Source organism: Ambystoma mexicanum, chromosome 3q (genome assembly GCF_040938575.1).
Source record: "Ambystoma mexicanum isolate Mex_15411 chromosome 3q, UKY_AmexF1_1, whole genome shotgun sequence".
NCBI classification, from domain to species: domain Eukaryota; kingdom Metazoa; phylum Chordata; class Amphibia; order Caudata; family Ambystomatidae; genus Ambystoma; species Ambystoma mexicanum.
Genome location: NC_090926.1, coordinates 1,171,287,235 through 1,171,303,296, shown reverse-complemented (window position 1 = coordinate 1,171,303,296; position 16,062 = coordinate 1,171,287,235). Strand labels below are relative to the sequence as shown.

Here is a 16,062-nt window from a genome sequence, read left to right as displayed (position 1 = left end):
ATACATTTAAAGGATAGTTCCGGGACTTTTTTTTTATTGTCCCTACGGGTCGGCCATGTGTTTGTAAGCATAAATCGGTAGATCGTAGAAAACTTTCCTATGGACCTTACCCGACTTTTCGCCCATTATCGCACTCGAAATCAGCCTCCATTTTGTGATAATCCTATCATTTCCCCACATCGACCTGGCTCACCTGCCTTTGCGGCACTCAATCAAATCCCCCGCCCCTGAAACAGACTTTATCAAAACATTCATATCTATCAACTCTATCCGTGACGTGACTGTGCTGCGTAGGCAAACGCGCCCAGGCGTCTTCTACGCGACTCCACACAGAACCCGGAAATCAACACAGATCAGCTCACAACACAGCGCGCCACAATTCGGAATATGAAACTGTACTTTTAAATCAAACCGCAAGATTGTAAATGTGGTAAAGTACATTTATTTGACATCAAATGTTTAGAGAATATTCAGCGATTTGCATTTTTATTTGCTCACGTTCCAAAAAGTTCGTTTTGAGGAACGCGATGGTCCTTTGCTGTACACAGGGTCTTAGATCATCTCACAATACAGCGCCACAATTCGGAATGTGAAACTGTGGTTTAAAAGCAAACGGCAAGATTGTACATTTGGCAAAGTACATTTATTGGACATCAAATGTTTAGAGAATATTCAGCGATTTGCATTTTTCTTTGCTCTCGATCCAAAATAGTTCATCTTGAGGGAAGCGATGTTCGTGTGCAGTACACAGGGTGTTGGTTTACGATAAAAATAAGCTCTTCGGTCGCACTGATAATCGCATGGCTGTTCCAACAACGAGGCACTAGGCCACCACAACGGTATGTATGTTGCACCTAACCGTTAGTACCGCGTAAGGGCATACTTGTACTTGGCGATCGTCCCATAAAATGGTCAGGGTGGTAACGTTGTTCACGCGGAGAAGCAACTGGCGGTAAAATGAAATTGAAATTAAATAAAAAATGAAATTAGTCTCACCATCAGATCTTTATTAAAATTATTCATTTCATAGCTAGGACAGTGCTACTGGGTGTACACAAGTGTTTGAAGGCGAGGCAGGGAGGGGGGGGTAAGTGGAGTACAAGGTAAGTAGCATAAAATAATAAATACATAGGGCTAGCTGGTGGCAAGTGCAAGGTAAGTGCAGAACAAGTGCTGGGAAGGGGGGGCTGTAGGATACTGAGACAGTCCCCCAGTGCAGGGGTTGACAGTGAGGCAGTGCAGGTTTTGAGGTGCTTCCGCAAAAGATAGATAGTGCGCGGTACAAAACAATATGCCACATAGAACGAACAAGTACCACTTAACCCGTCTTTAAAGCCACTGTATAGTAATTAAATTGCGGTATAAACTCATCAAAAGTTACTTACATTATATTTGCATTTTCCATTGTGTCTGTGTGTAGGGCAGCCCCGAAATACCACTCCTTCTATGCCGACTTTATTTCTTCTAATGAACGTGGCTATCGTTTCTGAAATTTTATTCATTATCGTTTCTTACGTTATTGCACCACACCGCCAAAAAGAAGTCTTTCGGGATGGTCCCGGCCTGTCAAGGTCAAATAACAATAGAACCTTATACTGAGTCGTGGGCCATTCCGGCACCCGAGCAAAAAATCAAAGCAGCTGACCTTCACTTTGAACGAGCGAGCACACATTCCTAGTTAGCTACAGTCAGTGTAAGGCCATCTTGTCTGCGTGCTTTGCAGCCCCAGAGAACCATAAATACGGAGACATTCTATATTTTTTGAAAAATCATTTATATTACTGTTTGGTTTAATTTAATGCGCAAATGAACAAGGTTGGAGAGACACATTGCATGTACAATGAGCAATCACTTTTATTTACACATTACATAGATACACATATTCAATGGGCCTGCGACATGAGGAGACTCGAGAGCAAAGTCACAGGTGACACCCGGGTGGTTCGCACTACTGCACGCTGAAGGGAGGGGCAAGGGTGGAGAGACACATTGCATGTACAATGAGCAATCACTTTTATTTACACATTACATAGATACACATATTCAATGGGCCTGCGACATGAGGAGACTCGAGAGAACAGACAATCAAATTACAATCATTTAAACCGTGATGTGTATTTCTCAATGAGCTCTGCTTTAGGTGGACATGGAACAGAGGCAATGTTGGGTGGCAATGCAGTTGTCCCCTGCATAGGTTCGTTCACAACTCCATGTATGTGCCTATCGAGGACATCTACGATAAGTCTCTCAATAAACTCATATTGCATATCCTCAAACACTGGTTTGATCACCCATTGTTTACTTCTTTTAGTGAAGGCCTTATTGTAGCGAAGCGTCCCTAAAGTTCCGGTCGTCCTACTTTGTTGACGGCCAACATTATGGTTATGTGCCAAGACCGCTAGAAGAGTCCGATTTATCATGCCCTCCATGCCAAAATGCAATCGTTTTGACCTGTACTTTAGGCACATATTGTGGAACACCTCCAAATCTCCTGTGTGGCAGAATTCCGTGAGTCCCCTCAAATCTCTTGTTATAGTTTTATCAAATACAATCTTTTCAATGGCTTTGTGAGTGGGTGATGAAGGAATCAACCACTTCTTCTTCCGTGCCTCCTCTGTGGACAAATGGCCATGTTCACAATTGTGGAAATGTTGGTTTGTGGACCAGCGGTGAACGTTGGTACAGTGCAGCATTACTGACCGCCATTTTTCCAGTAGAATTTCCAACGACCCTTCACATGTTTTTGAGCTCCACCAAAGATGGTTGCTGATTGACTTGGACCACTGTGAAATACCTTGCATATCTTTTTTTTTACCTGCAGCCGACATTTTTTTATTGATTGTTTTTGCAAGATGCCATACGTCAAATTGGTGATTTATATTTTTGTACTCTTCTCTCATTGTCTTGGCAATTGAAACGTGTCTGTCCGTGGCTATCAGGTCGATCACCATTCCCCGCGATTGTAGTTCTTGCAATGATTCTACAAAGCCAACTTTCTCCATGGCCACTGAGGATGTACTTTGTGACACCTGCACGACCACCGAACTCACAATTTTCTTACTTTCCATGTCCTGAAAGTGGTAGGTGCAGTACTTGGCTGAAAATCCTGGGCTGTCGCACTGTCCATCAACGGCTAGCCTGAACCGTTTGCCCGCGAATGTACTTTCAATAGACATTTTTTCCATTCTCCAAGCTTCGCTAATGGCTGGAAATAGATAATCGGTTTGGTATTTGTAGAACTGAGTTTTCGCAATGAAATGGATTCCCACAAACTGAAAGAAATACTGTAACTTTTAAAAACTTGAACCACTAAAAAGTGCGGCCGCTGCACAAAGTAGATTGCCTGCTGGCAGTTGCCCCAGCATGGGTTGTGCAGACCATGAGAACGGATGATATTGTGTACAGGTGGCATGTATTTTAAGGTTAGTGCCTCGAATTGCACGAGTCACATTAATCAATGGCTCCCCACATACTTCCCCACCAACCCAATGCCCACATTTCATCATCATAATAATATCCATCAAACAACTATCGAATACAATGAATTTGGCCTCTTTCCTTATACTGTCACTCTGCATCCCAGCTGGTTCGGCCTGTAACGTTGAGGACATGTCACTCACATGAAAGGTACAATCTCTGATATCGTCTTCCGCTATGTTCAGTGATATTGATGGTGTTTCATTGTCGTCCATTTCATTCTCTTCCATTGCAACATCTGTTCCTTCTCCAGCAATGGGAGAAAAAAACAATTTCTTCAAGTTTCTCGCGCTCTTAGTTTTTGCGGGTGTGGATTCTGTGAATTGATCTCCGACTGCATCCGAACTACCAGGAGGACATTCACTATCAATGGCTGGTGGTGGTATAGCTCCGTTGTCAATCACTTCATATTCTTCCCATTGGCACGATGCATCTCCAGTCTCAAGTCCCTGCCAAAAGGTTTGACAAGCAACATCTCTTGTTCGCTTCACTGTCTGTGTAGATCTAGTTCGTACACCCACTCGCAACTAGAGGACAGATTGGAAAAGGGATGTTCAGTTTAAACACAACTTACAGTATTGAACTATTAACAGTGAAAAACAACATAATATAGTGACCAGGACACTAACCTTCTTTTGCTTTCTTTTCTTTGAAACTTTCTTGCCTCGAACTTCAACATCTGGACGCTGTTGCTCCGACTCGTGTGTGCATGTCTCCACTTCCTCTCGCGCTGCAACGACTATATTTTCATGATAAACACATCCATCACTCACTGACGCTCCATCGACTCCCTGAAACATAGAACTTTCATTAGTATGTATAATAATATTGAAAACACAAAATGTACTTGGGGACCAATACCCACGTACATCTCAATAGCAAAACACGAATGAACGCATTGTGTAGAACATTCAAACGACAATTATTCACGCATTGTTGATCTAGTTAGATGGAACTGTCAAGATCCATACCTCGGGCTCCGCATAGACTTCCATTGATGATATTATTGAAGATGACGCTTCAGCAACTCCCTGAAACACAGTAATTGCATTAGTATGGTTTTCTATTTTGTTAAAAAGAACATAAACTTTGTGCAAGCGTCAACGGCTCATCTAAATAGACCTGCACAAATGATCAGTTGTCTAAAAAAAATAATGGATATCTAAATATGATTCGATTTGCTCCATCGTTGGAAGTGTCACCACCCAGAGATCTGCATCAACTACTAGGGGTGATGTTCTTGTAGAAGAAGCTCCGTCATCTCCCTGAAACATAGTACTTGCGTTAATAAAGAAGGAAGTATAGCGGATGTAATCACGTCATTTGATCTCGCTTGATCGAACTGTCAGTATCCATACCTCGAAATGCATAAGATCATCAAGGGACGCTGTAACTGCGGTGCACACTTCTGCAAGCTGTTGCGCCGACCCGTAACTGCATGCTCCCCCTTCTTCTTGGACTAATGCTCCATCGACTCCCTGAAACATAGGACTTTCATTAGTAATGAACACAATATTGAAAAAAGAAGACACATAGGAGGGCGACGACAGAAGGACATATCAATGGCTAAAAACGAAAGAAACATTGTGTGTAACAATCACGCTACAAGAATGCAAGATCTGATGATCTCCATCGATGGAACTGTCCGGAAACGTACCTCGAGCATCTGAGTGACATCAACGGTTGTCGTCAATGCGTTGGACTCCTCAGCATCTCCCTGAAAGACAGTACTTGCATTATTTTGGATAACAATAATTATAACTGAAAACAAAGACTAGAGGACGAGTACTATGGTGTACCATTAGGTAAAATAATTACACGATAAATTAAAACTATTGATTTACAGGTCTAAAACAAGTCAGTGTCAGAATAGCTAAGTAAGATTACCCGATAGGCGCTTGAAGTGGCTGATGACTGCAATAACGACACGGATGGAGAATCTTCCGCCTTCATATTGAGTGGATACATAAATGGGGAAATTATTGTTAGCTAATGCTACACACTACCGCAAGGCCGAGAGCTAAATCCGTAAACTTGACTCACCAGTGGAGGGATGTGGACGAATAGAGTGGGAAAAGCGGTTGAGAGCAATTTTCGCTTCGCTCGCAGTGTTTTCTTCTTTATTAGCAATGATGTGGAGTACATGTCTGAGCTAAAGTGCCTGCTGCAGATGCGGTATCGATCACCCCTCTTGTCCGCAAAGACTTCTAGGACTCTACTTTCAAGCTCAGACGGTGGATATCCGCAATATCGGACCCATTCTCTTATCTGATCTATTGTCTTAGGGAAAACATGCATTATAGTACCTTCAGATTTGTTATGGGTCTTCGAAGGGCAACCGCCAATGGAACAGGCAGGCATTGTGGAAAGTTCTGAAAAGTAAAGATCAACAATTCTCTATGAATACCAATGTGTTACTTTAAAAAAATAGAAAAATAATTTGACTAAACTCAGAACATGTGACTAGTTCCTTGCATGTACTGTCGTGAACGAAAAGAAAACATGGATGCAATTTGATGACTACTAGCAAATAGATATAAATTAAAAAATTGGACGCAAAATGATTATGGTACATGGCCTTACCTTGACGAACAAACAGTTAGATGCAGGGATCAGAGTAGTTTCTTGTCGTAGAACAGGGAGCAGTTCACAGGTTGCAAACTGACGAGTTTGCTCGAAGTGGTCACGGAAGTTCACAGAGACGAAGAGCAGATAACCAGCACCTTCACGGGTTGACTAGCAAAGCGCAAAGAAGTTCTCATTAGAAATATGAAGTGGGTTATAAAGAATTCGAAACAGGGGTGTGTTTGTAAATGAATGACGTGTATATGCCTTTGATAGGGCGGGGGGTGGATTGGGGCGGTGGTCGTGCAGACAAGACACAGGAAGACTCGTGAATGGAGACACACTTATGTGGATTGCAGGGGGGCGTCCAGCGTGAGGGGGGGATGCTTGGCAGGAGACACGGGGTCTGGAGGTAGACATGGGAACAACAACCCATGCTCTATAGACCACTTTGAAGTGTACATGGTCTTTGGCACCTCTTGGCCTTTATCGCTCCCTGACAGCTCCAACTTGCCAGCACAAGTACCCTGGTGCGAACTGCCTTTGATAGGGCGGGGGGTGGATTGGGGCGGTGGTCGTGCAGACAAGACACAGGAAGACTCGTGAATGGAGACACACTTATGTGGATTGCAGGGGGGCGTCCAGCGTGAGGGGGGGGATGCTTGGCAGGAGACACGGGGTCTGGAGGTAGACATGGGAACAACAACCCATGCTCTATAGACCACTTTGAAGTGTACATGGTCTTTGGCACCTCTTGGCCTTTATCGCTCCCTGACAGCTCCAACTTGCCAGCACAAGTACCCTGGTGCGAACTGCCTTTGATAGGGTGGGGGGTGGATTGGGGCGGTGGTCGTGCAGACAAGACACAGGAAGACTCGTGAATGGAGACACACTTATGTGGATTGCAGGGGGGCGTCCAGCGTGAGGGGGGGATGCTTGGCAGGAGACACGGGGTCTGGAGGTAGACATGGGAACAACAACCCATGCTCTATAGACCACTTTGAAGTGTACATGGTCTTTGGCACCTCTTGGCCTTTATCGCTCCCTGACAGCTCCAACTTGCCAGCACAAGTACCCTGGTGCGAACTGCCTTTGATAGGGCGGGGGGTGGATTGGGGTGGTGGTCGTGCAGACAAGACACGTTTGCCGCAGGGCCTCACCAAGGAGAGGCCATCTAACTGCATGTAAGAGGCAGGCTGCAGGATCTAGTACATGGAAGGCAGGGGGGTGAGTTTATAAATACCTCACCCTCCCAGGAGAATATATGGGGGTCATCTCTGTACCCGGTGCCCAAAAGGATGATTTATTATGATCAACCATATTGATTATTTACCTATAACCATGTTTTGTATCAATAAAATCCAACGGCTTTTTATTGCCAACGCTTGAACAAAGTGGTGTGGTAAGTATTTTCGGGGGAGGAGGCAAGGCCGGGAGGCTTGATGCCAACCCGCAAAATAATATATGTATGACTGCTGCATATATGGGTTCAACGGTTATGTGGATTGAAGGTGGGCGGCCAGCGTGAGGGAGGATGCTGGCCGGAGACATGTGGTGTGACAAGACAAGGCACAAAAAGACTATTCAATGGAGACACACTAGATTCATTTAAAAAATCAAAACAACCATTGTTAAAATATATGTTGGGCTTTATTTTAGATCTTAATTTCAATTGAACATAAATAATAAACATTACACATTGTAAAGTTCCGGTTGCAGCACATCCAGGGAAAACCCGCGGTATTGTCCACTGTCGCTGGGGAAATGTTGTCTAATGGCAAGTACCGCACAGGCAGGTATTACTCTCCGAACGCGGTGTCCGAGCCTCCCGTGAAGCCACCAAGTGAAGCAACGATAGGCCACCAGCCTGTACCACCTGTGAAAAAGAAAGATGCAAACTGTATTAAAATGACAAAACTTTCTTATCAATGTCGATTCAGGTAAAACATGTCATTTTGCTTTGAAAAAAAATATATCTAGAAAATGCACTATATGGAACAAATTTACATGCGTTCGAATGATATGTAGATGGAATTTTATATGTGGGAGACGACCATGAAATAGTAGTGGCATCACTGACATCACAACCAGAGTATACTTACTCGTTACTCGGATTACGCGGACGAACAGTGCCGCGAAGTTCGTGCATAAGCACCATCATCATCCTCAACACGGTCCGTGAGAGGCAGGCTTCCCTGAACTCTGGCAGCTCGGTGATGCATTGCGGACTTTGCTCGCCTTCCTGCAGACTTTGCTCGCCTTCCGAAATGTAGGCCAAGCACCCGGAATTTTCACGGCAGCAGCAGTTCTCCTCCTCAGTTGGCATTAGCTCGCACTGATTACACGTGCACCAGGTGGAGACGCCGTCCATGCGACATGGTCCAGGCTCTTCATCCGTTGACTGGTCCTCCCAACTGCCGTCCGAATCCCCATCGTTTTCGCGTGCTTGCCTTTCCAGTAGTTCCTTCTCGGTGTACTCGGGCTCGTACATATACGGCATTATTGTAGCCATTGTGTGGTAAAGAAAGTAAAATAATTTACTGAGATGGTACAGGTGTTCACACGGGCTACAAGCGGCGAAGGTAGCTGACCAGAGCACTGAAACGAGTCACAGAATACTCAAAGTAACACAGAGAGAGGAATGGAATCGAAAATCTGCTGCTGTGTGTTGTGAAACGGTCTGTTTATACTTATTGGGGAAAGAGGCGTCCTGCCATTTCCATGGCGACACGTCATTAGCTGAGGCGCAGCGATTGTTGAAACGAGACGTGCTTTGGCGTTGGGAAATGGGCAGTACGCGTCTGCTGATGTCAGGCTCAGGGGCGGGGGATTTGATTTAGTGCCGCAAAGGCAGGTGAGCCAGGTCGATGGGGCGAAATGATAGGATTATCACAAAATGGAGGCTGATTTCGAGTGCGATAATGGGCGAAAAGTCGGGTAAGGTCCATAGGAAAGTTTTCTACGATCTACCGATTTATGCTTACAAACACATGGCCGACCCGTAGGGACAATAAAAAAAAAAGTCCCGGAACTATCCTTTAAGTAGGGCTCGGGCTTCAAGTAGCCCATGGTTTCAGTTATTAGTTACAAGTACACTTTCTTGGCTAATCCAAACCTTATGGATGGTTTACCTGAACACACAGTATCTCAATCAATGTAATACAACATACACATATCCCACCATATGACAACAGTGTTGGGACAGTTTTTTTGAAGTCCACCCAAGGTGCTGTATACAACTATACACTCAAACTCTTCGTATAGACCTGTACTGCAGACAAAGTAGCATGGACAGATCAGTCCAGTTTATCTTGGGAGAGAGAGAGAGCTGTGGATAGGTTCACAGAGCCTATAGCATACACATGGTCTACAGAAACAATGATACACTTACGTACTGTAAAAATAATTGTTTATTTTATATATACACAAGCAAAGATAATTCTTTATAAAGGTAAGTACTATTAACATTCATAAACACAATTATAACAACCAACACTATACTTATAGTATGCAATTGTATGCAAACCAAAGTATAAACCTTATTTAGAATAGCAATATGCAGTTCAAGGTGAGTAAAACCTAGTGATACACGTTTAGAATGTCATTAAGCTATTCATGGGGAGTAAAACCACATTAGTAGACTTTTAGAATGACCGTATGTAATACAAGGTAAGCAGATCCTATTGGTAATAAGCTGTGTTAGTCTCAGGGCGAACAACCCTTTGTGGGTCAGGGTTCTCACCTTCGGTATCTGAGGATTCTACGGCTGTCTTATTTTTCTTCTTATCCTTTCCTTTTTGTGTGGTCCGTCCTGAAATGAAGATATAGTCTGTCCCCGTTGGAGGCCACCGCTTCTGAGTCTGGGAACAATCCAGACACATGGAACCCTAGGGGGAACAGACTGAGGGACAGGGAAAAAGCAGTCTCTAAAAAAACCAAGGCTGATCCGGACAGTTTCTTGAATGCAGAGCAGCGGTGGAATGAAGAAATACTTCAGTGCTGGATGGTCGGAGATGAAAGGAGCCGGTAGGGAGAAAAAAGTGAGCAGGAGAACCACTTGAAACCAAACAAGTCTCAGAACGGGACGTGGAGGGAAGAGAGACCCAGGAGAGGGAAGGGGAGAAGGTAAGGCACAGCAGGATGCTGAGCGGGTGCAAAAACAGGCAAGGAGGGGTCAGCGCGTGGCACCAGGAAGCAAAGGAGCCAGGGTAACGATGCGAGCGTGAAAACTAGCGTTTACCCTAAAGGAAGGAACGGTTTGCAACGCGACTGAAATAGGGGGTGGCCATCTTTGAAAAAGGCTATACACGGTTACAGCTTTGCTGGGGAATGTAACGGCAAGTCGGCTATACCGCCAGCATTTCCATAGTTTACATTGCTGAGCCATGACGGTTATTCTGTTTCAGGAATACTATAGTTATACCAACACTGTTACAAGAAAGTACAGTACCTGACCACTTGTTTAAGTATTTCTGTTTCAGGAATAATACACCGACACTGCTAAATTAACAGGTAAGCACTTTGCAACATATGTAACTTATTCTACTCTCAAGAATGATCATTGCGCCAACATTACTTTTCAGAAGTGGAACACAATTCTAAGGCAAGCAAGAACGTATTAATTACTTTTAAGAGGAGTAGTAAGCACTTCATGGATAAGTAATAATTCAGGATACACATTTACAATGTACAGAAGCTGTTCAAGGTGAGTAAAACCCTTTTGGTCATAAACTCTGACACTATTTCTATTACAGGAATATATAGTTATACCAATGTTACTTTTCAGAAGAGTGGAACAAAGGTCTAAGGTATGCAAGAACTCAGGAAGGCAGTAAGCAGTTCAAGGTAAGCAAAACCTAATGTTACACATTTAGAATGGCAATATGCTATTCAGGGTGAGTAAAACCCTAGTGGTAAACCTTTACACTTATTCAGTTTCAGGAATAATCAAGTAATACCAACTCAATTCAAAGGTAAGCAAATAACGTTGTATACTTTATCAGAATGACAGTAAGCAATTCACATGCAAGTAAGAACTTTGCAACATTTTAGTAACTCCCTCTATTTTAGAGATGCAGTTACAACACTAACACCTGTAGCAAGTCAGTACTTTTTCTAGTCGGAGGTCTTGTACTTTAAAGCCCTTCTTTAAAGCCCTTCCCTATTCTAAGTTATGAGTGATCTCAGAGGCAGAAGGGGGGGACACTGGTGGTCCAGTGGCCAACAGTAGGCAGGTCAGAATAAGGCTCAGATGCAGGAAAGCCGGAGTTCCAGAGGATGTCTCGTCCAGCAAGCAAGTACAGACTTCAGAGTTAGTAGAAAGCGTTCAGGGACTACGTAGAAGGCTCCCTATATTTGTTGCAGCATTAGGCCTGAGTAAATGGTATGGGCAAACTCCCAAACAAACCACCCACTCAGCCACATAGGATTGACACAAGGCTTTAGGTAAGTATTACCCTAAGCCACATAATACCTAAGCAGTGAAGAAGAGAATGCAGACGGGCGCCTTCACGATGCAGCAGCACAGGACCCCGTCTCTGGATTCTTGGTCGTGGTGATGAAAGAAAGGACACTGGATGGGAACTTGCAGTCGACATTAAAGGTTCCCAACAAAGGATTATTGCGACTCTGTGCATTTGGCACATTTTTCAAGGGATCAGATGTAAGGAACACATGGTGGCAACAGTAAAGACAGACACAAGTAATCACAGTTCAAGGTTGTTTATTAAACTGTATAATTGGTGCGATAAACGCCCAATATAAACCTAAATCTAAGATCGCAGCAAGCGACGACCATCAAATAATAAGGCAGTACTAGTGGCGTTTTATCAAATAAAAAGGGCCTATACTAAAAAAAAAATTTAAAAAACTATTGCCAATCCTTACAGCTAAGTTACAAAATAGTGTGGAATAATGTTCATCAGAAAAGAAAGAGTTCTCAAAATGATTTGTCAGGATGGTATGGCTGGGAGTCTCCCTTCCCCACGTTTTTAGCACAGGACAAGGTGGGACTCCTAAGCACACTCCTGGTCCTCGCCTGCACGAGGTTAGTTTCTTTCCAAAATATCATGGCCTTCTGTGGCCCGGTCTCTCTTACATAAAGTCTCTTGCCTCAGAGGACCTGATGTGTTGTAATCAGCGAACATTAAAAGTTCCTTCAATGAATCTTCACGGGACGATTACTGTTCGCCTTAGGATTCTCCTCTGCCGGGTGCCGATCCTGCTTGCAATGTAGACCTCCCTCCGTCGGGTTCACTACAGCCTTTCATTCACAATGTAACATTCAGGAGTCTTGATGTCTTTTTAAACAACCAGGCTCTGCGGACAACCCTCAGCCGGGTTCACTCTTGTTTAATTCGCAGGCCTCCGTCAGCTGGGTTTACTTTTGCCAAACACACAGTTCACTATGCTTTATCAATATGCAGGATTCACTCTCCTTAGCTTTCCCCTTGGCATCCCTCTGTCGGGTTCACATAGCCATTTTAACAACATGTGATATGCTCCTTCTCATCTGAAAGCGGGGTTCCCTTCCCCTAGCTTTCTCTTGGCAACCATCTCTCGGGTTCACACTTGCCACATTTCACAATGTTCACTTCAGACTACTTAGGTTCCCTTCTTACCGTCAGGCTACACACAGTTCTGTAATCGCAGCTTACTTTGCTTTCCTTCTTGTCAACATGTCGGAGACTTTCGATTGTACAAGGGGTTTGACTCAACCCTTGTATGACCCCTCTGACTCCTCACGCCGGCCTCTCCTAGGGCCTCCTGGTTTTTATAGTTTCAACAAAGGGGACAAGCCAGAGTCCTTTCAAATGAGCGCCCATGTGGCGCCTGCCCACTCTGCAGCTTGTCTTTCAGTGGACTTTCCTTCAATCTTAGACACGCAAGAATTTTGTTCAAAAAGATTCACACAAACGTTGCAGTTTGCAACCTTGGGCTCAACAGTCTAGTTTGCTATCAGCTCTCTCTGACTCACTGGCTTTGCTGAACCCTTTGGCTTGTCTTGCCTCTGGATTCAAAGACGGTACCACAGTAGTAAGCGTGTTTCCCCGCCTGGGTTATCAATGCGGGAGGCCCTTGTGAACCGTTAACATCTGCTACACCACACGCCAGCTGTAAATCCTGGTCTTATGATTCTTTCCACGGAGGCTTTGTGGGTCTGGGTTGAAAAGAGCAAGGGCACTTCCTTCTTTGTCGTTTGAACTGCAGTCTTGGAATTACTGCTCCCTCATGTATTTGGCTTGCTCGACGTGTGCTTTCGTGCTCCGCCTTTTATCCCTGTGGGGAAGGGAAAGGGCCGCCAGGTGTGCGGCTCAAGTCTTAGTCCATTGTCTGTGACGGTATGGGAAAGTGTTTGTGCCGGAAAGGGGGGGGGGGTGAACAAATACATATCCTATGGGGTAGGATGGGGAACAGGTGTTAATGTGAAGGGGGTACCGCGTCTCAATCTTCAGTGTCCCACTTCCACTCCCCGAAGACTCCTCATCCAGGTGATCCTCCCCCACAGGTCCACCCCCAGGAACTGGATCCAATAGCGATGGCTGTGTCCTGCCCACCTGGATGACGGAGCCCCGGGGACTAGCGAGTGAGACACATCTGGTTTCTCACACAGATCAAGGACTGTCGTTGCTGATCAGATTTGCCTTGCTATTTCGGCCCAGCTCTCTGGTGAGGGGAATTTGAGGAGTGGAATCGTGCCTCTTGAGGTCCAGCAGGAGTCCACCAAAGTTTCAGCATGATTGTTCTTCAGAAGATGTTGCACAGCACTCGGGCTCCATGTGCCAGGTTAAGTGCGGGTTGCAGCTCAGGAAGGTCACAGCCTGTCGTGGGATGGCTCGAAATGCAGGTTGTCTAAAGACTGATGGGTCCCAACAGTCACTGCATCATTTATCTTCGGGACTCCTATGTTGCTTTAAAGAAGGGGTGAGCACAGGCAGCGGTTACACAGCAGGCATAAGGAGCTACAGCAGTCTTCTCCTTAATCGGATCTTCTGTTCCAGTGGGTGACTTGCCTTCAACTCCAAGACCCAGGCCAGATATACAGGAACCCACACAAACTCTGCAAACTCTCCCTGCAGTTTACGGAAAGTGGGGACTGGATTATCTCGGGCACACCAGAAGACAAAGGTGAGCAGAGTTTGACTCCTCCCTCACTTCCTGCTTTCAGACCCGCTAAAGCCTCGGCAGGCTACACGAAGGGTTGCAGCAAAAGACAAAACAACAACCAGGACCCACCCACGACTGCAGAAAGACCAAGAAAGGACAGGCACACTAAAAATGGCAAAAAAAGAACAAAGCCACCATTCTAGCAGACTGGTGACCATTTTCTGTGTTTTACCGCAGCTGTTTTGGCAGACTGCATGTAATAATTACACAAGTCAGTAAAGTATGTCCACTGCCACCACAATAGTTAGCTTGTCACTGTAACAGAAATGTTACAGGCACAGCGAGAAAGGGGACGCTATGTATCTCCCTAGCACTTCACATAAGGTGGGGTGTGCAGGTCTCGCAATATAAAATGTAAATGGGATGAAAATCCCTCTCTACTCTTGTGAACATATGATATGATATGATGGGTTATTTGTAACGCGCTTAATACCCAGAGGTTTCTAAGCGCGGACCCGGGGATCAAACTTGTGTTGCTCCCTGTCGTTTTGCTTCCAAGGCGAGCATGTTGCCACTGAGCTATCCGCCCAAGACAATGTGTGTTCTGCAAGGTAAGTCAATAGAAAATAAAAAGGGAAGCCCAAGGGGCACCCGAGCAACACTGCACACAAAGTGGTGTGTGCTGCAATAATAAAATGTAAATGCCCAAAAAGTTATAGGAAAGGATATATTCAAAAACTCACTATGGTGAGTTAGAAAAATAACACCCATAAAGAGTGAAGGAAACGGTTTAGTGTGTAAAAAGGTTTCCGCTCACTGAGGAACAAGGAAAAAGAATCTGCAAGTCCAGCAAAACAGTGGAGGGAGATTTAGTATAGAAATTAAAATATAACCAAACACCGCTACTGGTATTGAGTGTCAGTTAGTATGGGCATGGTTGAGCTAAGCTTTCATTGGTGTTAATTGTTAACCTCACTGCTGGATGTAAGAAGCAGATTTCCTCTTAGGTCCTAATAAAGACATGAAATCTAATTCAAAGAACCATTTTCAAAATTGAAAAGGAAGCCTGATCTCACTTCTGGATCTTTGCTACACCTTGTGTATACATCCGGCATAACAGAAATAGGGCCTCATTACAACTCAGGCGGTAAGGGGTTTACGGCGCCGTAAACAGCGCCGACCCTTACCGCCTGAGTACGAGGTCCCTTAGCGCCATGGCGGATTTAACACCTGCTTTTAGCAGGTGTTAAAATCCATGGCGCTAAGGGACCATGGAGTTAATTACGCCACCGTAATTTACGGTGGCGTAATTAACGCCTTCCCCAATCCCATTATGCCCTATGGGGCAAAAATGGGATTGGGGAAGGGTAAATGGGGATTGGGGACTTACCGCCCCGCCAAACTCGGCATGGGGCGGTAAGTCCGCCAACCACCATGGCGTAAACGTAGTTTACGCCATGGTGGTAAAGTCACGGCCCAGGCGGTAACTTACCACCTGGGTCGTAATGAGGCACATAGACTACACTGGCACTCTGCGTGAATACTTTTTGTAGACTGCCGAGGCTCCAGTGTGCCTGTGAAGACCGTAAACAAGTGGGTAATCTGAAACATCTCGGTCCTTTTGTCTTCTGGTATGCCTGCTTGGAACCAATCCGAACTGGGAGGCTAGCTGTCCTGACTGGACAGCCAACCCCCCAATGTTTGAATGTGTGCTGATTGGCTGGGTTCCTGGAAAAATGGCCTGGATCTGGAAGCTGAAGACCAGTCTACCAATGGCGCTGAATCTGATGAGGAAGAAGAGAAGATGGCTGTAGCTGATTCCAGTGACAGGAGAGGCCTCCTGTGTAACTGCTGCCTGTGCTGACTCCTCCTTCCATGTGACTGCCATGACCCTTGCCCCTGGCCCTCCCTGGC

General features: G+C 45.1%; 1 protein-coding gene across 1 annotated transcript in view; it reads left to right on the top strand.

Annotated features, from left to right (window-relative positions):
- The window catches only part of DSN1 (DSN1 component of MIS12 kinetochore complex), a 261,194-nt gene that overhangs the window by 116,273 nt on the left and 128,859 nt on the right, over nucleotides 1-16,062 (top strand). The window lies entirely within an intron of this gene.